The following is a 22109-nucleotide window of genomic DNA, read 5'->3' as shown; positions in this document are numbered from 1 at the left end:
CCCAAGTGGGAGACTGAAAATCAAATCCAAGGTGAAAAAGGATTGTTGCCGTATTTTGGACGCCCAAGTGCGCTTGATCGCACCTACGCTTGATCCTAAAGGATACGCGCTTGAGATTGGCTGGTTCTGCGCGCGAGCGCTGATGCGCTCGATTGTAGGCTGGAATGCGCTCAAGCGTATGTACGCTCAATCCCAAGTGCTACTGAGCTCGATGTCAAATGCATCCAAATAGTGTTTTAGGCCCGATTTTCAATGCAATTCTCACAATTGCCAAATAAAACATGAAACACAAAAACAAAACAAAAATCAAACAATTTACAACGCTAAGGAATTAACATATGCAAATTAAAGGGCTTGAATGTGCAACATTTGACGCTTATCAAAGTGCATGCATGTCTTTTATCTTTTGTTTGTTGAAGTTGGGCATGATATATAGCTTTTGCTTTGGCTTTGGATCATTCTTTGGCTTTGATCCGAAACACGAATGACCATTCAATCATGCTATTTCAAAATCAAGTACATCCTCTCATCATCATCACATACATGGTGGATGAACTCATCATAAGTTGGTGTTGGCGGAGTCTCACTAGTCACCACTAAAAGATAACTGAAGTCACATCCAAAACAAACAAATTTTTTCATTAATTATCATCTGTTTTTAATAGGAGTACAAACGTTCACTTAAATAAATAAACGGACAAAACCCTAACCCTTATATTACAAGCTAAAAACTTAATTGCTTTAAAGACTTCACATTCATTTATCACATTTAGCCCTGTGGTGTTAAAAAATTATCCACCGTAATATTTGTTCCTCGTGACAAAAACTTCATGCAGATTGGTGGCTTAACCCCAGCTAGAGCAAGGATAGAAGCAGGCAAAGTCCATATCCCATCTCCACATATGAAACCAGAAGCTACTGCAGGCCCAAAAGCATCTGCCTTGGCCTTGTTTATTTTCTCCCACACGAACAATATTAAGCTTCCAACACACATATCAATGGCGAAATATGATCCTATATAGAAAGGTATTGCCATAGCCATTGGAAGTGGAATGAACTGTCGCCACTTCTTACCCGCTAAATCTCTAATAAAATTTATCAAAATGGCTGCACCAAAAAACACATAACAGAGTAGAAGGCAATTCCTTGGTAGACTTGAGATGCCCTCTACTCCCAGCGAAGCCATGTTACGGTACACAACAGCATTCGGGGCAGGATATTGACTTCTAGGTAGCCCAATGTCATCAAAGGCCTTGTAAAAGAGCCAAAAGACACAATGGGAAATTATGCAACCCATTGCTGTGCCAATTAGTTGGCTCACAAACATGGAACGGGGTGAAGCAAGTGTCAAGTAGCCAGTCTTAAAGTCCATCATTAGGTCAGAGACTGTTGAGACAATGTTCATCATAACCCCATAAGCTGCTAGCCCTACAAGAACTCCACCATGAGAGGCACCAGGCCATGCTCCAATGATAAAGATGGCAAGCTTTCCATACATGGATACTAGGGACCAATCAATGAGCCCATTACCATATGCATTGCAGAAAGCCAATGTGGGTGCAAATATGTACATGACCAATATGTAATACCACTTGAGCTGGTAAAAGATATGTGGAAGAGTGGCTGTAGAGATGGCAGCAAAAGCAACATAACCTCCAGTGGAAAACCATGCTGGAATTTGATCTCTGAGAAAGAGTTGGGTTCGGCGCTTGTCATCATATGAAACCTGAGAGCTCACATGATCAGAAGAATGGCCTACAGTGGGGAGATCAGAGCTCACATCTTTTTGCCGAAACTGATGAGACAAACCTATGGTGGTTAGACTTAGAACCTTGACGAAGTTATATAGACCATCACCTACGATCATGGCTATGGCGATAAATACCTGAATAAAGGATATAAATTAAAGTTTTCAACAAACAGAAAAGCCTTCTTGATGGATGAAAACATAGGTGGGAACTTACCTTGTAACCTTGAAGACCAGGGACGGAATCAGGAAATTTTATGGAAGGGGTTAGTGAAATTTTTTTTTCGGTTCTTTAGAATTTTTTATTAAAAAAAATTATTTTGGTTGTTTTTTATGAACTAAAGACTACTGTAAGGGCCAAAAAAAGTAGACATTTGAAAGTAAGGGCCAAAAAAAAAAAAAAAAAACTTAAGTGGGTATGGGCTAACAAAATTAAAAATAGGGCCAAAAATTTTATTGGATATGGCCAAAAAATTTAAAAATAGGGCCAATTTTTTTTTTTTTTTGGAATGGGCCAAATGACTAAAATTAAAACTTTAATTTTACTTTTTTTTACTTTTTTTATTATTTTTTTAACTTATAATTTGTTTTTTCCTTATTTTGGGGTTTTTATTATTTTTTTTACTTATAATTTTTTTTTCCTTATTTTGGGGGGGACCATGGCCCACCCCGGTCCCCCCCTCCCTCCGTCTCTGGATCTATAGTTAACTATCTTTATTACTATCTAATTTTCATAGTACGGATGTTCTTTTTCCTTTTCCATTTCTTTTTTATTCAGTTCTCACTGCAAAAATGATTCTAATCCGTACGGATTTTATTTCTTAGTTCACTCTGTATTAATTTTTTTTTTTTTCTTAAAATAAAGATTGCAAGATACATGACAATGACATATCCAAGGGATCAAGAACATAACATATATAAATAAAAAAAAAATCAAGACAATTTCATAGTGCGAAAAAAAAAAAAAAGTTCTAGGCTTGACACAAATGTATAATTTTGATGGTGTGCCACCACCTAATAAAGCTATTTGTCGTCACTAGCTTCAAACATTTTGAATAAGGTTCATACCTAGCTATGGTATGAACCTTATTCAAAATGTGTCAATGATTGGAAAGCAAAATTCCTCTCACAAGCAGGGAAGGAGATTCTCATTAAAGCTGTGATACAGGCGATACCTGCTTATAGTATGAGCATTTTTGTGCTGCCCAAAACACTATGAAGTGAGTTAAATGGAATCATGCAGAAGTTTTGGTTGGGACACAAGGATAATGTGAAGAAGATACACTGGATGAGCTGGGAGAAAATGGGGAGATCAAAAGCTAACAGAGGTATGGGATTTAGAGACCTAATTTGTTTTAATATGGCCCTTTTAGCCAAGCAAGGATGGAGGATTATCCAAAATCCTGATAGCCTGGTGGGGGGCATTTTAAAAGCCAAATATTTTAGCCGAAGTTCATTGTTGGAAGCAAAAATTGGTAGCAGGCCGTCCTTTGCGTGGAGAAGTTTATTGGCTGCTACTGTTTTGTTGAGGGAAGGGATGATTTGGCGGATAGGGAATAGGCAGAGTGTCAATATCTGGGGGTCTAAATGGATTCCTAAGCCAATATCCTTTAAAGTTCAGTCTCCATGCTTATCTTTGGCAAGTGATGAGAAAGTTGCAGCCCTAATGGACACACATTCAAGGGGCTGGAATGTTCCTCTGATACAATCTCTGTTTGAAAAGAAGAGGCAGAAATTATATGCAATATCCCTCTCAGCAGATTTGACTGTACGGATAAAATGGTCTGGAGAGCAACGCCATTGGGAATATTTACCGTCAGAAGCGCCTATTTTTTGGAGCAAGAAAGAATTCAAGGTGAGAGGGGCGCGAGCTCAGAAGGCAACGGCTGGAATTTTTTCTGGAAATTGATATGGGGCCTTCCAATCCCAAATTCCACGAAAGTCTTCCTATGGAGGGCGTGTAGTAATCTGCTTCCAACCAGAGATAATCTTCTGCGGAGGGGAATGGACCTGGAGGTGGGGTGTTTTCTGTGCAGTCAAGAGACCGAAACAATACTCCACGTGTTGTGGGAGTGTCCAGCTGCACGAGATGTATGGGGGGTGTGTGATAGGAAAATCTAGAAAATGGGGAGTCTGGGTACAGATTTTAGAGAGATATTGGTGAAGCTTTCAGAGAGATGCAGTTCTGATGAGATGGGATTAATTGCAACAATAGCCCAATGCATTTGGAAAAGGAGAAATAACGTTTTGCATGGAGGTATGTTTACACACCCAAACCGGTTGACCCATGAAGCAAAGGAGACCCACGAGATGTTCCTGGAAGCAAATCAGAAGCAAGACAAGTTAAATGAAATTTTACGTGAAACAGGGGTGGATGCGGAAGTCTGGAGGTGCCCACCACCTGGGTTCTACAAAATTAATTGGGATGTCGGTATGGATGAGAGGAATAATCGGTTGGGTGTTGGGTGCTTATAAGAGATTCATATGGAGAGGTCATCGCAGCAAGGAGCATGACAATGCAGACTAAACAACAACCGGTTATAGGGGAAGCCATGGGAGCAGTTTATGCAGCAGAGTTTGGACGTGACACAGGTGTTCAAGATGTAATTTTGGAAGGGGATTCTTTGATTGTGGTTAAAGCGCTTCAAGCTGAGACTGAAGACTTGAGTCCTTACGGACACCTCATAGATGATGCTAGAATGCTTCTACGACATTTTCGAACGGCTCAAGTCAGACATGTGAAGAGAAATTCTAATAAAGCTGCCCATGGTTTAGCTAAAGAAGCAGTTAGAAAGTGTATTGATAATATATGGATGGAGGAGATGCACTGATTATCTTATCTCTTATACATGTGTTGATAGCCTAAGAAGAGTCGTGCACTGATTAAATAAATATTCAACGGTGCCTTCAGCTATTACAAAATCACATTAATATCACATTGACTTCATCTATAAATGAGAGTTTATTCTTTGCTAGCATATGAACCACTCTTTCGTCTCCTGATATACTCCTCACGGTTGAAAAGTCATTGTTGATTAATTAGCCATAGTGACATCAATTTTTGTTATTCTTTTTTAATGTTTGCACCAAGCATCTCTCCGAAGGCACAATCAGAGGAAAATAGTGAAGAAATTTATAAGTTTAACTCATCTCGTAAAGCCGGTTCTATAGAAAATGGTTGCACATTCCTTAACATGTTCAAGGTCTTATTCATAGGCAATGCGAGATTATTTCTCAACATCCTCCATCACGTGTAGGCTAGTATTTTTTCTGGTCCTTGTAACGGGGTAAGTAGTGCGGGCCTCATTCGTCCTGTAGTAGGCTCTGATACCATGAAGAAATTCATGGGCTTAACTCATCACATAAAACCGGATCTATAGGAGATGGTTGTTAATTTCTTATAAACATGCCCAAGGTCATGTTCATAGGTAATGTGAGATTATTCCTCAACAAATAGGAGATGAAGATTCGAATGAATTACCTCAACTTCATAAAGCGTAATATCCAGCCAATAAAGCTATCCCTTAAAGATCACACCGTTGTATCTTACCTTTTTTCTTATACATAGATAATTTGAACAAATTAATGAGCCATTGAATTAAGTTTTAGTGTTAATTTGTTAAAAAATTAAAGGACCAAAATTTCTTCCAAATCAATTTGAAGAAAATTTTTTCCAACTAACTTCGATAAGTGTCAAGTATCATATATATCTCATATGTTTTTTTTTAATATTCTTAATAGCTATTTATTGTTATTATATTAACCTCAGAACCTAACATTAATTTTTGAAAAATCTAAAGATATAAAATAATACTTGTCACTTATTAAGGTAAGTTGAATAAAATTTTTTCTAAACTGATTTAAAAGAAATTTGTGTCCAAAAATAAATAAATCAAATTTAACTCTCTCGACTCGATTCGATTACCGTAGTATTCATCACTTATCCATCACTCCTTCGGTCCTTCCACGCCATCATGTGAGAGGTAATAAGCAATTTCTAGCCACTTTCGTGAGAACGGAAAAATCCCATTAGAAATATAAGGCACCCACCATGAGATTCTCTCACTCAATAGAGATTCACCTTCGTACTCCCGAATATTCCAACTCCATAATCCATTTTCTCGGAATACAGAGAGAGAAAAAAAGATGCCTCAAAATGGGAGGGAGGAGAACGGTTACGACCCGGAAGATGATCGAAATGTTAACCACGACAACGGGAAGCTCGAAGAATTGGGAGAGTTGTCGGTAGAGAGGCTGTTCGAGAACCAAGAGGTGCCGTCGTGGAGGAAGCAGCTGACGGTGAGAGCCTTCGTGGTGAGCATACTGTTCAGCTTCATAGTGATGAAGCTCAACCTCATCACCGGTATCATTCCTTCGCTCAACCTCTCCGCCGGTCTATTGGGGTTCTTCTTCGTGAAGACGTGGACCAAATTGCTTCGGAAGTCCGGCTTGTTGAAGCAGCCCTTCACCAGGCAGGAAAACACCGTCATCCAGACCTGTGTTGTCGCCTCCTCCGGCATTGCCTTCAGTGGTATGTGATAACCCCTTCTATTTGTCTTCTTGTTCAAAAACATGTTAGTTTAATTGTCGAAAAATCTGAAAACCAGGATGAAGGAGATAGTTTAAAATTGTTGCACAAATTTCATGTTTCTCAAACTGGTAGACTGAAAATTCCATCTTTTAATTGATTTCTATTAACAGGAGGTTTTGGAACTTATCTGTTTGGAATGAGTGAACGCATTGCCAAACTATCAACAAACACTCATGATTTCAAAAACCCATCGTTAGTATGGATAATCGGCTTTCTCTTTGTTGTCAGCTTTCTTGGACTCTTCTCGGTGGTGCCTCTCCGAAAGGTATATATATAGCATTTGAGAAATCTTGGGCATTTATTAGATTTTTTAAAAAAAAAAGGGAAAAAAAAAAAGTTGATCGAACACAAGGAAATTAACGTGGTCATAGTGCTCTTTTTCTCCAATGATGTGTTTGATGTTTGGTGTCAGATTATGGTCATAGACTTCAGACTCACATGTCCAAGTGGTACTGCAACCACTTATCTTATCAACAGCTTCCACACTCCTCTAGGAGCCAAACTAGCAAAGTAATGTATCTAACAGTTAATGGTTTCTAGTTAAATGGGACCGTATGAAAATTTAGAATATCTTTTCTTTTTTATGCTATTTTTCCAGGAAGCAAGTGAGAGAGTTGGGCAAGTTTTTCAGCTTCAGCTTTTTATGGGGTTTCTTCCAATGGTTCTATACTGCTGGAGACGATTGTGGATTTGCAAGCTTCCCTTCATTAGGCCTCAAAGCATATAAATACAAGTACATATATAATTCCTTCAGTTTTCATTTGGTAAAAATTTTGCTTCACCCAAGCCTTGTTCTCATTTATTGATCATGTTGTGCCTACTGCGAAATCTTGATTGTTCTGCAGATTTTATTTTGATCTCTCAGCAACATATGTTGGAGTTGGAATGATTTGTCCCTATATCATAAATATATCAGTGCTGGTTGGAGGGATTCTTTCTTGGGGTCTGATGTGGCCTCTCATAGAAAAAAGAAAGGGTGATTGGTATTCTGCAGACCTGCCCGAAACCAGTCTCCATGGTCTTCATAATAGATCGATGAGTTTAGTTAAAATAAAAGTGCTTCCAAGCTATCAAGTAGGGAATTTATTTCAATATAGTTTTTAAAAGTGTCTTTTAACATGTAAAAAATACATGCTTCGTGAAGCAAAGGTCACTAGATCGAATTATTCTCTCTTCTTTTTATCCCCTTGTGTGAATATGCAAAAATAAAAAAATAAAAAAATACACGTTTTTTTTATAACATATGCTTCGTACATTTTTTTAATAGCATTAACAATAAAACAAAAAATCTGTTTGTCATATGCTCAAAGGACATATGACACTTTTACCCAACCGATCCCACTTTCTCAGCTGACGACGCCGAACTCTACACCATAAAACCTCTCACTCTCACCATTTGCCGGCAGCCAATATTTCTCCAACTCCTGCCGCAATCCTTAAACTTTGTCCTGCATTTCGGCAGCTCCCATCTTCTTGGAATATTGTGGTGGTTTGCTAGCAAATGGGCCATGTTGATGGTTTACATCAAATCGAAGATAGTTTTCATGCTTAATTTCAGCAAATCAATAATCATTGATCCGACTCCATTGCTTTCCTTTTTCTTATTTTTGTTTTTGGTGTGCATGGGAGAATGCTGATCATCAGTGAGAGGGAAAAATATATGGTATGTATGCAGATGAGAATGAGTGGTCATAAATTCTTGCTCGCTTTAGACCATGAGAACGAAGATACTAAATGGGAATAAGGCAAGCTAACACGTGTCTATTTGAAGAGCTAATAAAAATGTTATTTATGCTTCGTTTGTTTTGGCATAAAGTGATTTTTTGAAAATATTTATCATATTTTTTGGTGTGACGAAAATAATAGTCAACAGAAAATATTTTCAATTTGAACGGAAGAGCTAGTCGGGACCTGGTCGGGACTCCGCCGCACCCTAGTCGACACACTAGTGGAACACAGTAGGGACTCATTGAGAACCAATCGGGAGCCTCTGGGATTCGGTTGGAACTCTGTAGGACCTAATCGAGCCACCGCTAGGACCTAGCCGAGACCCGGTTGAAAAACAACCGCGACCCGATTAGGACTCGTCGGGACTTGGTCGAGACCCGTCGGGATATTGTTGTAATTTAAAGTTTAATATGAGTGAACGAAAAAATGTATATAAAAAAAATATTTTTGATTTTTTGTACGCGCTAAACACCGAAAAATGTTTTTAAGGAAATCATTTTTCAAGAAAATATTTTCCGACGGAAAACATTTTACGTCGAAAGAAATGGAGTCTTAGTATATTGTCATAGAACTAAAATATTAGATTTCTATGAACACAAAGTTTGTGTTTTGACTCCCATTAAATCAGTAGGAGGAATTGTTTTGTATTTATAATGGACCACATGTAACTCATTAGTTCTTACACGTTACAAGTACACTTATTAAGACTCTAGACCTTAACAATTATCCACTACTAAAAATACCAACCCATATAGAAACTCTAGGGTTAGACACCACAATCCCAACTTACAACACTAAGGAAAATTCTAGGGTTTGAAGCTTACCTTGATCTTGGACAAGATCCAAAATTTCGCCACACGAAACTCCAACCTGAAGCTTGACCCAAGCTTATAACTCCACAGATTACAAAAGCCCTAACGAAATTTAGGAAATTAAGCAAAACCCCCCAAAAATTAACTCAACCTTAAGTAAAGTTAGGGTTTACCTCAAACTAATCGGTGGAAATGAGGATCTAACGCTAAGAAACATGTTCCGAGATTTGCCTTTGGAGAACTCCTCAAACCAATCCTTAAGGTTTAGGTACAAACCCTAAGAGAGAGAAGAGGGAAATTTCGTGGGAAGGAAAGAAAATGAGAGAAAATGAGTTGAAAATCGCGTTCAGCCCTATTTATAGTTCTGGCGGTCCCTGTTCTAAGTGAAAATGAGTTGAAAAAAATACATGAAACGATGTTGTTTTTGTGTTTTTTATACAAACGATGTCGTATGTAGTATGATATTATCATATTACCACAAAATCGACATTGTTTTGTTTTTTTAAAATTTTTCTTTTAAAAAGCGGTTAGCAGTTACTAGAGTTACTAACCGCTAACTGATGGTTAACTGCCTAGCGGTTAACCGCCTAGGCAGTTACGGATAGCGGTTTTAGCCAATAACTGCTAACTGTAACTACTTTTTCACCCCTACTGTCGACACCCTTTGGATTAGTTGCCAAGGCTAGTGAAGACAAAGTGCTCCACCCATCATTTCTGCACCATCTAACACGCGTGCCCTACCACACATGCTTCAATAAACGAGCAATTGACTAAGTGAAATACTAGGGGTATTAACTCTTTTACAAACAGAGACTTACTAAAATGATGTGTAGCGCATTCATTGGTACTCATTACACTTCTCTTAATTAATTGTTTTGTTTTTGTTTTTCCAATGAATGAGCTACACAACAATTTAGTAAGCTTCTATTAGTAAAATAGTTAGTTTCCGTAGCATTTCTCATCGACTAATTCTATTTATTAGTAAACCCATATAATATAATTGATGTGGCAACTTTTAAATTTATTTTTATTACCATGTCATTTAAATTATATAACAATTATATAGTAGTTTACAATTTTTCCTTCTAATAAACCCAATTTACCTTGTGTTGACTAAATTCTCATAAATTGTGGGTCTGTCTAAAAAAAGAAAGAAAGAAATGGCCAAGGTAAAGATAGAGATCAATAAAAAAAAAAACTGTATTGTTTGGTAATTTGGGCGCAAAATGGCGACAGGAAGAAAGAAAGTGTGATTTGGTCTTTTTGTGTCCAAATATCAATAATAAAAATAACCACTCGCAATAAGACGAATCCTTATAGAATAGGCTAAAGAAAGGGTGTCGAACCTCAAAGATTCCAAGGGCTTTGTTATCAAAATCGAAAGATCAAAATTAACTTATTAAAAAGATGATTGATTTGGTTTGTAACTAAAGTGCTCGAAATTAAAAGAGAATTAAATATAACAGAGAGTGTAGGGTATTGACTTCACCTCTATCCGCACAACAATGGTTAACCATATTTAATCCAGAAATTCATTAGATGCATGTTATAAATAAACAAGAAACTATCTTATTAAAGAATAGATATAATCCATCTTCGGTTGGCACGGATCATCCACCTAACCACTTAGATGCAGTACGACCCGTCTTCCCTAGGTATGAATTATCAAATTCTATAACAGGATACAGACAATCAATGAATAAGTGTAACCCATCTTCGGTTGGCACGGACTGTCTACATAAATTACACTAAACTATGGTGTAGTACAATCCATCTTCCCTAGGCATGTCCTATCAAATCTTATCGATCATATGTCAATTAAACCCATTGTATAACCATTATCCTCATAATCACAGAAAATAAGAATGATTTGAGTTCAATAAAAGTAAAAGACTTTCTAAGACAAGAGAAGAATTTCACAAATATTGATTTTGAAACTAAGAACAATTGCATTTAATATTTAAGAACGAAATCAATATTTAGAAATTCTCTTAGTTATACAATCAACATGCATAAACTGAAAATCTATAAATTAAATACAATCAAACCATTGTGCTTGGATAGGGTTACATCAACACCCCACGAAGGGGTTTAACCGTTCATGACTCTACTAAGCTCCACTGAATTTTTGTTCTAGGAAGCGGTGTGTTTTCTACAATGTTTAGTGGCCTATTTAAAGGGATTAGGAGAAGCCTAGAAACCCTAGGAAACCATAGGTCAGTCTCCCAGTCCAAGTTGGAGACTGAAAACCAAATCCAAGTTGATAAATGATTGTTGCCGTATTTTGGACGCCCGAGTGTGCTCGATCGCACCTACGCTCTATCCTAGAAGATACGCACTCGAGCTCGGCTGGTTCTATGTGTGAGCATTGATGCGCTCGATCGTAGACTGGAATGCACTCGAGCGTATGTACGCTTGATCCCAAGTGCTGCTGAGCTCGATCCCAGGTGCCAGAATGCATCCAAATAGTCTTTTAAGCCCGATTTTCAATGAAATTCTTACATTTGCCAAATAAAACTTGAAACACAAAAACGAAACAAAAATCAAACAATTAACAACACTAAGAAATTAACATATGCAAATTAATGGGCTTGAATGTGCAACGTTTGGTGCTTATCACAGCCCCAAACTTACATATTGCTAGTCCCTTAGCAATTCAAAACAGAAAATAAATTGAAAAACAAAAAGATAAATCCATCTTTCGTGGGATGTACGATTGCATTTAGCGTATGCAACAAGCCTTTTAAACCCCTAGGCATTTCCTAAAGAACGAGTGAAGTCTCGTGAGGGTTTTCCAGGAATAATACCCACAAACATTGTCATCATTATGTCATTCAAAAGAATAAAGCATTACAAAGATAATGGTTCACATTCATTGGCAAACACAATCATGTGGCTTCAAAATAATTCCAATATAAATGAATCAACATCTCAGAATTTATTGGACTTTCTATCAGATGAAACAATCAAGGCATACAAATTTTAATTTTTTTATTTTTATTTTTTTTAACTTGTTGTGTACTGCTTAGCTCCCTTAAGCTTTCTAATTGGCCCATGTATCGAGTGTTAAGCCAATGACTCTAAAACCAAATGGCTTTAGGGCATTAAGTGTAGAGACACCCCTAAGGACTTACTAACTCGAGTAAAAAAGGCTACGAAACTAAGCTAGCAATTTTATTAACCAACCAAATTTCTCACTTTTTGATGCGAACACTCACTTTTTAACGAGGCAAGAGGTCCAGTTACTAAGTGAAAAATTCAACTTGATTTTTTTTTTTTTTTTTTAATATCATGCCAAGGTTATTCATCCAATATGTCACCCAACAGAATTCAAGATAATGAAAGCAAACATAATTGGCCAAAAATTTCATACCTCACAAAGATGTGCTAGTATGCTCAAGATAGATTTAAATTGAAACAAGAAGCATCTCATGTTGTCAAAAGTAAGTAACAAGACTCAAAATTCCTAAATGATCATGTGTTCATAACTTTAAGCCTACCAATGAAATTCAAACCAAAATCGAAGCTCAACCATATGCTTAAGAATGACATAACAACAAAATTTGGACATTGTTTTGTTTTTCCATACCCCCAAACTTGAATCATACATTGTCCCCAATGTATTTACAAAACTAAAGAATAAGATTAAGAGTATAGGAATACCTGAATGAGCAGATGTGAGGTGTATCATACCCCCAAACTTGCATGCAAAAACATATGTCCTGAAAAAGAAAGTGATACTCCAACCAAATACCAATCAAGTGCACACATTGTTGTACAAATATAATCAAAGAATGAAGCAACAATGAATAAAATAAACCTGGATGGAGATCATGTACCCTGGTGGAGTAAGGAGTCGAGCACACAGGGAAGAGGATTCCTCTTAACATCCCGAAACTTCTTCTTTCAGCTGAAAAGTCTTGATGCTCCCCATGACGATACTCAATGTGTTTGTCCTGAACTGGTTTCATGATCAACCTCTTGTCTCTATGGGGGTTCTCAAAAACCAAGGCAATCAGAGAAGTTGCCAAAAAATTGTCCACTCCAATGAAGTCCACTTCAGTAACCTCTGAATAAAATATGTTCCTTGTGGGGTTGTCATCAAGTGGTGGAGTACTTGAAGTGAGAGGTATAGGCTCCGGTGGTTTTCTCCATGATGGGGCTTCAGATAGAGGGTCAGGAGGTGGGTCTTCAACAGTTTCTCCAATGTCATCCAAGAAGAAACTTGTATTCTGGAAGGCATTGAAGATGTTCAGTCTGATCTTCATATTCCCAAAGGAGATCTTCATTACTCCAGTTCGACAATTGATGCATTCATTGGATGTGGCTAAGAAAGGTCGCTCGAGGATGACAGGAATTTGCTTCTTTGGATTCCGCACAGGTTATGTGTCAAGAACTATGAAGTCAACTGGATAGTAAAACGTGTCCACCTTGATGATGACATCTTCGACAATCCCTCGGGGTTTCTTGATAGTTCGGTCAGCCAATTGCAAGACAGTGCTTGTAGGTTTCAGTTCCCCTAAGCCAAGTTGCTGATACACCAAGTATAGAAGCAAATTCACACCAGCTCCTAAGTTGGGGAGAGCTCTCTCAATCTCAGTGTTTGAGTAGGGGCAGCTGATGAAGAAGCCTCAGTGCTTACTTGCTTACCCTTGTCCTGATGCAGATTCTGTGGGGCCTCAAGTTGCTCATCCTTCTTTTCCTCCACATGATTGTCAACTAGTCTTCCGCTTCGTAATGTGGTGACGGCTTGAACTTGCTCCAGATGAAAAGTGCTTCCTTCTACCATGTATAGTCTACTAGGGTTGGTCATTGGTTGAATTGGAAGTTTTCCTTCGTCCCTCCTATTGAGGGCATTGGCAAGTTGACGGACTTGAGCTTCTAACTTGGCGATACTACCGATTTGGGCTTCTATATTGGTGATGGATTGAGCTAATTCATAGTCTTCATATCGCTTATAGCTTCCAACACCATATTTTGAAAGTTCGATGCCAACATAGGAGGTGGCGGTCTGAGCTTCTAACTTGGAAATTGCTTGAGTGTGTGAGTTCACCATCTGTTGTTGATATTTCATTATCTCTTAGTGAGTTTTCAAAGTCTGATTCGTCTCGCTCATAAGGTTCCATATCTTCTCTTGAAAGTTGAAATCCGACCGAGGGGCTGGTGTGGTCTGATACTGCTGCTGTGGAGGCCGATATGTGGAAGAAGGTTGATAGGGCTGCCTGTTAGATTGAGCTTGATTGTGCAGCCCAGGAGCTTGGGCCATCCATGAGAAGTTTGGATGATTTCTCCACCCCAGGTTATAAGTATTGGAGTACGGATCATTACTCGATTGGGAGAATGCTGCATTGACCTGCTCATATGAAACATCAGCATAATTTCTAGCAACAGGGTAGTCATTTATAAGATGCATAGGACTAGAACAAAATGAGCATGGTTTAGGTCGCCTGTGCATGTGAGCAGAATTAGGTGCATGACCAGCAACCATCAATTGATCTAACTTCCTAGTGATTGCATCAACTACTTGGGTAGCAACATCCGCAGAATATCCTACTTCAAAGAGACCATCGGTCTTTGGTGCTTTATGTGCGGGTGCCTTACGTCTAGTGGAAGCATGATGAACATAATTACTAGTCAAATTTTCAAACTGGGCCCATGCTTCATCTTCACTCTTTAACATAAATGTCCCCCCACAGGATGCGTCTACCATTTGTCTATGAGGCTCAGTCAAGCCATCATAGAAGCTTTGCACAAGCTGCCATTTCAGGACAGCGTGGTGTGGGCATGATCTAAGAAGGTCCCTCAGTCTCTCCCAGGTCTCATGGAATTGCTCACCCTCATATTGGGACATACTAGTGATAGCTTTCCTAATGTCATTGGTCTTTCCAATGGGAAAATACTTCTTAAGAAATTCTTGTTGAAATTCAGCCCAAGAAGTATTGGAGTTGGGTGCTAAGGAATTAAACCAATGTTTGGCTCTTTCCTTGAGGGAGAAAGGAAAGAGACACATTCTTAGAGCATCCTCAGTGAACCCAGTCAATTTAATGGTGGAACAAATTGCAAAGAATTCATTGAGCAAGTCGTAAGGATTTTCATTGCTAAGCCCTAGGAAAGATGGTAGACTTTGTATACTGCTGGGCTAATCTCATAGTAATGTCCGGCAGCCTGAGACATGTGGGGGAAGTGTGTGTGGTAGGGAGATAGTGATCTCTCAAAGCCACATGGTTGCCCATGGTCTCAATGGTGTGCTCTCTTAGCAATTTAGAATTCCTTTCGGCTCTAACTTTTCTAAGAGTGTGTTCAATGTCGGGGTCACAAGCAATTAATGGCAAAGACAAAGAATGGCGACCCAACATAAACTAGAAAGGAAATCACAATAAAGTAGAAAAGGCTCGATCGCAGGCTGGCTGGGCTCGAGCGCAGGCATGCAGGGGGGTCTTCGCAGCTCTGGACCTGTGTGAGAAAAATTCAAAAAAAAAAAACACAAAAACACAAAAACCAAAATTAAAAATTAAAAATCAATAACAAAGTAAAGCAAAAAATAATTAAGCTATGATTAATCCTTAAAATTTAATAACTAAACCGTTAAGCAGTCCCCGACAACAACACCAAAAATTGATGTGGCCTTTTAGTGTCCAAAAATATCAATAATAAAAATAACCACTCGCAATAGAACAAATCCTTGTAGGATAGGTTAAAGAGAGGGTGTCGAACCTCAATGATTGCAGGGGTTTTGTTATCAAATTCGAAAGATCAAAATTAACTTAATTAAAAAGATGATTGATTTGGTTTGTAACTAAAGTGCATGAAATTCAAAGAGAATTAAATATAAGAGCGAGTGTAGGGTATTAACTTCACCTCCATCCGCACAACAACGGTTAATCATATTTAATCCAAAAATTCATTCTATACATGTTATAAATAAATAAGAAACTCCCTTATTAAAGAATAAGTATAATCCATCTCCGGTTGGCATTGATCGTCTACCTAACCACTATGATGCGGTACGACCTGTCTTGCCTAGGTATGAAATATGAAATTCTACAATAGTATACATACAATCAATGAATAAGTGTAACCCATTTTCGGTTGGCACGGACTGTCTATCTAAATTAAGCTAAACTAGGGTGTAGTACAATCCGTCTTCCTAGGCATGGCCTATCAAATCCTATTGATCATATGTCAATTAAACCCATTGTATAACCATCATCCTCATAATCACAGAAAACAAAAATGATTTGAGTTCAATAAAAGTAAAAGACTTTTTAAGACAAGAGAAGAATTTCACAAATATGATTGTGAAATTAAGAGATATTGCATTTAATATTTAAGAATGAAATCAATATGTAGCAATTCTTATAGTCATACAATCAACACGCATAAACTGAAAATCTAGAAATTAAATACAATCAAATCATTGTGCTTAGATAAGGTTACATCAACACCCCACGAATGGTTTTAGCCGCTCATGACTCTGCTAATCTCCAATGAATTTTTGCTCTACGAAGCGATGTGTTTTCTATAATGTTTATAGGCCTATTTATAGGGATTAGGAGAAGCCTAGAAACCCTAGGAAACTAAAGGTCACTCTCCCAGTCCAAGTGGGAGACTGAAAACAAAATCCAAAGTGAAAAAGGATTGTTGCCGTATTTTGGACGCCCGAGTGCGCTCGATCACACCTACGCTCGACCCTAAAAGATACGCGCTCGAGCACATAGGAGCTCGAGCTTGGCTGGTTCTGCGTGCAAGTGCTGATGCGCTCGATCGTAGGCTGGAATGCACTCTAGCGTACATACGCTCGATCCCAAGTGCTACTAAGCTCGATCCCAGGTGCCAGGATGCATCCAAATAGTCTTTTAAGCCCGATTTTCAATGGAATTAATTCTCGCATTTTCCAAATAAAACATGAAACACAAAAACAAAACAAAAATCAAATAATTAACAACGCTAAAGAATTAACATATGTAAATTAAGGGGCTTGAATGTGCAACATTTGACGCTTATCAAAGTGCATGTCTTTTATCTTTTGTTTCTCGAAGTTGGGCATGATATATAGCTTTTGGCTTCCATCCAAACCACGAATGGCCATTCAATCATGCTATTTCAAAATCAAGTGCATCCTCTCATCATCATCACATACATGGTGGATGAACTCATCATAAGTTGGTGTTGGCGGAGTCTCACTAGTCACCACTAAAAGATACCAAAAGTCACATCCAAAATAAACAATTTTTTTTCATTAATTATCATCTGTTTTTAATAGGAGTACAAACGATCACTTAAATAAATAAACCGACAAAACCCTAACCCTTATATTACATGCTAAAAACTTAATTGCTTTAAAGACTTCACATTCATTTATCACATTTAGCCCTGTGGTGTTAAAAAATTATCTACCCTAATATTTGTCCCTCATGACAAAAACTTCATTCAGATTGGTGGCTTAACCCCAGCTAGAGCAAGGATAGAAGCAGGCAAAGTCCATATCCCATCTCCACATATCAAACCAGAAGCTACTGCAGGCCCAAAAGCATCTGCCTTGGCCTTGTTTATTTTCTCCCACACGAACAATATTAAGCTTCCAACACACATATCAATGGCGAAATATGATCCAATATAGAAAGGTATTGCCATAGCCATTGGAAGTGGAATGAACTGTCGCCACTTCTTACCCGCGAAATCTCTAATAAAATTTATCAAAATGGCTGCACCAAAAAACACATAACAGAGTAGAAGGCAATTCCTTGGTAGACTTGAGATGCCCTCTACTCCCAGCAAAGCCATGTTACGGTACACAACAGCATTCGGGGCAGGATATTGACTTCGAGGTAGCCCAATGTCATCAAAGGCCTTGTAAAAGAGCCAAAAGACACAAGGGGAAATTATGCAACCCATTGCTGTGCCAATTAGTTGGCTCACAAACATGGAATGGGGTGAAGCAAGTGTCAAGTAGCCAGTCTTAAAGTCCTGCATTAGGTCAGAGGCTGTTGAGACAATTTTCATCATAACCCCACAAGCTGCTAGCCCTGCAAGAACTCCACCAGTAGAGGCACCAGCCCATGCTCCAATGATAAAGATGGCAAGCTTTCCATACGTGGATACTAGGGACCAATCAGTGAGCCCAGCACCATATGCATTGCAGAAAGCCAATATGGGTGCAAATATGTACATGACCAATATGTAATACCATTTGAGCTGGTGAAAGATATGTGGAAGAGTGGCTGTAGAGATGGCAGCGAAAGCAACATAACCTCCAATGGAAAACCATGCTGGAATTTGATCTTTGAGAAAGAGTTGGGTTCGGCGCTTGTCATCATATGAAACCTGAGAGCTCACATGATCAGAAGAATGGCCTGCAGTGGGGAGATCAGAGCTCACATCTTTTTGCAGAAACTGATGAGACAAACCTATGGTGGTTAGACTTAGAACCTTGACGATGTTATATAGACCATCACCTAGGATCATGGCTATGGCGATAAATACCTGAACAAAGGATATAAATTAAACTTTTCAACAACAGAAAAGCCTTCTTGATGGATGAAAATATAGGTGGGAACTTACCCTGTAACCTTGAAGACCATGGAGACTGGTTTCTTTCAGGTCTGCAGAATACCAATCACCCTTTCTTTTTTCTATGAGAGGCCACATCAGACCCCAAGAAAGAATCCCTCCAACCAACACTGATATATTTATTATATAGGGACAAATCATTCCAACTCCAACATATGTTGTTGAGAAATCAAAATAAAATCTGCAGAACAATCAAGATTTCGCAGTAGGCACAATATGATCAATAAATGAGAACAAGGCTTAGTTGAAGCAAAATTTTTACCAAATGAAAATTCTTCTTTGCATAAAGTAGACTGAAATTTTATTAAGAGGAAAGTGAAGGATAATTATATATGTACTTCTATTTATATGCTTTGAGCCCTAGTGAAGGGAAGCTTGCAAATCCACAACCGTCTGCAGCAGTATAGAACGATTGGAAGAAACTCCATAAAAAACTGAAGGTGAAAAACTTGCCCAACTCTCTCACTTGCTTCCTGGAAAATTAGAATAAAAAAGAAAAGATATTCTAAATTTTCATACGGTACCATTTAACTAGAAACCATCTAGTGTTAGATACGTTACTTTGCTAGTTTGGCTCCTTGAGGAGTGTGGAAGCTGTTGATAAGATAAGCGGTTGCAGTACCACTTGGAAATGTGAGTCTGAAGTCTATGACCATAATCTGACACCAAGCATCAAACATATCATTGGAGAAAAAGAGCACTATAACCACGTTAATTTCCTTGTGATCGATAAATTTTTTTTAAAATTTTTTTTTTAAATCTAATAAATGCCCAAGATTTCTTAAATGCTATATACCTTTCGGAGAGGCACCACCGAGAAGAGTCCAAGAAAGCTGACAACAAAGAGAAAACCGATTATCCATACTAATGATGGGTTTTTGAAATCATGAGTGTTTGTTGATAGTTTGGCAATGCGTTCACTCATTCCAAACAGATAACTTCCAAAACTTCCTGTTAATAGAAATCAAGTAAAAGATGAAATTTTCAGTCTACCAGTTTGAGAAACATGAAATTTGTGCAACAATTTTAAACTATCTCCTTCATCCTGGTTTCCATATTTTTCGACAATTAAACTAACATGTTTTTGAACAAGAAGACAAATAGAAGGGGTTATCACATACCACTGAAGGCGATGCCGGAGGAGGCGACAACATAGGTCTGGATGACGGTGTTTTCCTGCCTGGTGAAGGGCTGCTTCAACAAGCCGGACTTCCGAAGCAATTTGGTCCACGTCTTCACGAAGAAGAACCCCAATAGACCGGCGGAGACGTTGAGGGAAGGAATGATACTGCTGGTGAGGTAAAGCTTCATCACTATGAAGCTGAACAGTATGCTAAGCACGAAGCTCTCCACGAAGGCTCTCACCGTCAGCTGCTTCCTCCACGACGGCACCTCTTGGTTCTCGAACAGGCTCTCCACCGACAACTCTCCCAATTCTTTGAGCTTCTCGTTCTCGTGGTTAACATTTCGATCATCTTCCGGGTCGTAACCGTTTTCCTCCCTCCCATTTTGAGGCATCTTTTTTTCTCTCTGTGTTTTCCGAGAAAATGGATTATGGAGTTGGAATATTCGGGAGTACGAAGGTGAATCTCTATTGAGTGAGAGAATCTCTTGGTGGGTGCCTTATATTTATAATGGGATTTTTCTGTTCTCACGAAAGTGGCTAGAAATTGCTTATTACCTCTCACATCAAGGCGTGGAAGGACCGAAGGAGTGGCAGATAAGTGATGAATACTACGGTAATCCAATCGAGTCGAGTAGAGTTAAATTTGATTTATTTATTTTTGGACACAAATTTCTTTTTTTTTTTTTTTTTTTTTGAGAAAATGGCATACGCCGTATATTTATTGCATAGCTTGCAAAGCAGAGATGTCTGCTTGCAAAAATTCATTAATACATTCCGGTGGATTATATAACCACACTATATGAACATTGTCCTTAAGTGCCATCCTAGCTAAAGCATGAGCCACCTTATTCCTATCTCGACGTACATATCTCATCTCCCACGCCGGAACTGGACTTACAAAGGAGCGTATGTCCGCCGTTAACTATCCCCTACGACTGTCATTGGGATTTTCAGAGTTTACTGCATCAATCACATTTTTGGCATCACCTTCCAGCTGAAACCGTTGTACACCCAATTCCTTGCACATCTGCACTGCCAGTAGAGCTCCCATAGCTTCAGCCGCTGAAGGATCCAGAGGTCCCTGTCTCGTTTGGCTACTTGCCGCCCACATTTTCCCCTGATGATCACGTACAACAGCCCCCAAACCCACTCTTCCCCGCTTGACATCAACCCCGGCATCCCAATTGGCTTTAAACCAACCAGAAGGCGGCGCCGTTCATGCACTCGTCAAGTGAGATTCGGTTGATACTCGTTCAGAACTTCTTCGCTCCATCAGGGTTTGAAACTGTTCCGTTGCTTGAATAGCGTGTTGAAATAGGGACGTCGGGTGCATAAAGGTCCCGCTGTGGATGAACTCATTTCGCCGAAGCCATATACATCGTGCTATACCCACAAATTGGAGAAATTCCAATCGTTCGCATTTGTTATACATCCCTTCAACGACCTCCAAGAACTTAGGTCCCTCGAAAGAGCTTTTTTGGAAACAGAGGCAGCCTACACTCCAGACATCACGTGCCGCAGGACACTGCCACAAAACATGAAATGTCGTTTCAGGTGCTCATTCACATATTGGGCAACTAGGATCCGTTAACACCTTGCGAGAAAAGAGATTTGCTCTAGTTGGCAGAGAGTCGTGACATGCCCTCCATAGAAACTGTTTATCTGTATTTGGGATGGGGAGAAGCCAAAGAGTTCTCCATAGTGGGTGGTTACGATGCTGGCCAGATCCCTCGGCTGAATACATTAACTCTTTGTCTTTTTGAATATGATACGCACTCCGGACAGAAAACACCCCTTTTGTCGTCCCCCTCCATATGAGGACATACTCTTGCTCCGTAATACTCACAGGAATTGATTGGATAGCAATGATCTCCTCTTGAGTGAACATCTGTTCCAGCAATTCAGATTTCCCCCATTTTGTATGTGCATCTATCAAAGCACTCACAGTTGCTGTCTCAGCGAGGACCTGTGGGGGAGATACTATTCGATAGGTGGACGGTGAATTGTGCCAACGATCCTTCCAGATTTGAATTTTTTGTCCATTGCCAACTCGCCAAATCAACCCTTCTTTTACAAGATCACAAGAGCTTTGTATACTACGCCACGCAAATGAGGGTTTTTTTCCACAAGAAGCTTCAAGTACCGAACAATTGGGAGAGTATTTAGCTTCCATTATTCTCCCTATTAAGCTGTCTGGAGTTTTCCACAGCCGCCATATTTGCTTTGCCAATAAAGCCTTATTAAAGCATCTAAGGTCACGAAAACCCAAGCCACCCTTTGCCTTGGAACAACTCATTTTAGCCCAAATCATCCAATGGATCCGTTTGTCTTTCTCCTTATGCCCCCAATAAAACTTCATCATTAAAGAATTAATCTCAGAGCATAATACCTTTGGGAGCTGGAATACGCTCATACTATAGGTGGGCATTGCTTGAATCACAGCTTTTAATAGAATCTCTTTCCCGGCCTGAGACAAGAATTGGAGCTTCCAATCCTGAAGGCGTTTCCATACTCGATCCTTGATGCTTTTAAAAG

General features: G+C 38.9%; 3 pseudogenes across 1 annotated transcript; 1 reads left to right on the top strand and 2 right to left on the bottom strand.

The window, feature by feature from the left end:
* Window positions 1–693: 693 nt before the first annotated feature.
* On the bottom strand, window positions 694–2510 carry LOC132185225 (putative metal-nicotianamine transporter YSL7 pseudogene; annotated as a pseudogene).
* Window positions 2511–5893: 3383 nt separating this feature from the next.
* Window positions 5894–6286, top strand: LOC132185226 (putative metal-nicotianamine transporter YSL5 pseudogene; annotated as a pseudogene).
* A 10876-nt stretch (window positions 6287–17162) lies between these two features.
* Window positions 17163–20123, bottom strand: LOC132184407 (putative metal-nicotianamine transporter YSL5; annotated as a pseudogene). The gene is made up of 6 exons (XR_015912859.1): window positions 19570–20123; window positions 19245–19399; window positions 19010–19107; window positions 18787–18921; window positions 18440–18629; window positions 17163–18361 (listed from the first exon to the last, which is right to left on the bottom strand). The product of XR_015912859.1 is annotated as a putative metal-nicotianamine transporter YSL5 (transcript).
* Between the last annotated feature and the right edge of the window lie 1986 nt (window positions 20124–22109).

Source organism: Corylus avellana, chromosome 7 (genome assembly GCF_965113065.1).
Source record: "Corylus avellana chromosome 7, dhCorAvel1.hap1.2, whole genome shotgun sequence".
In the NCBI taxonomy this organism is placed as follows: domain Eukaryota; kingdom Viridiplantae; phylum Streptophyta; class Magnoliopsida; order Fagales; family Betulaceae; genus Corylus; species Corylus avellana.
This window is presented reverse-complemented; position numbering and strand designations above follow the sequence as displayed.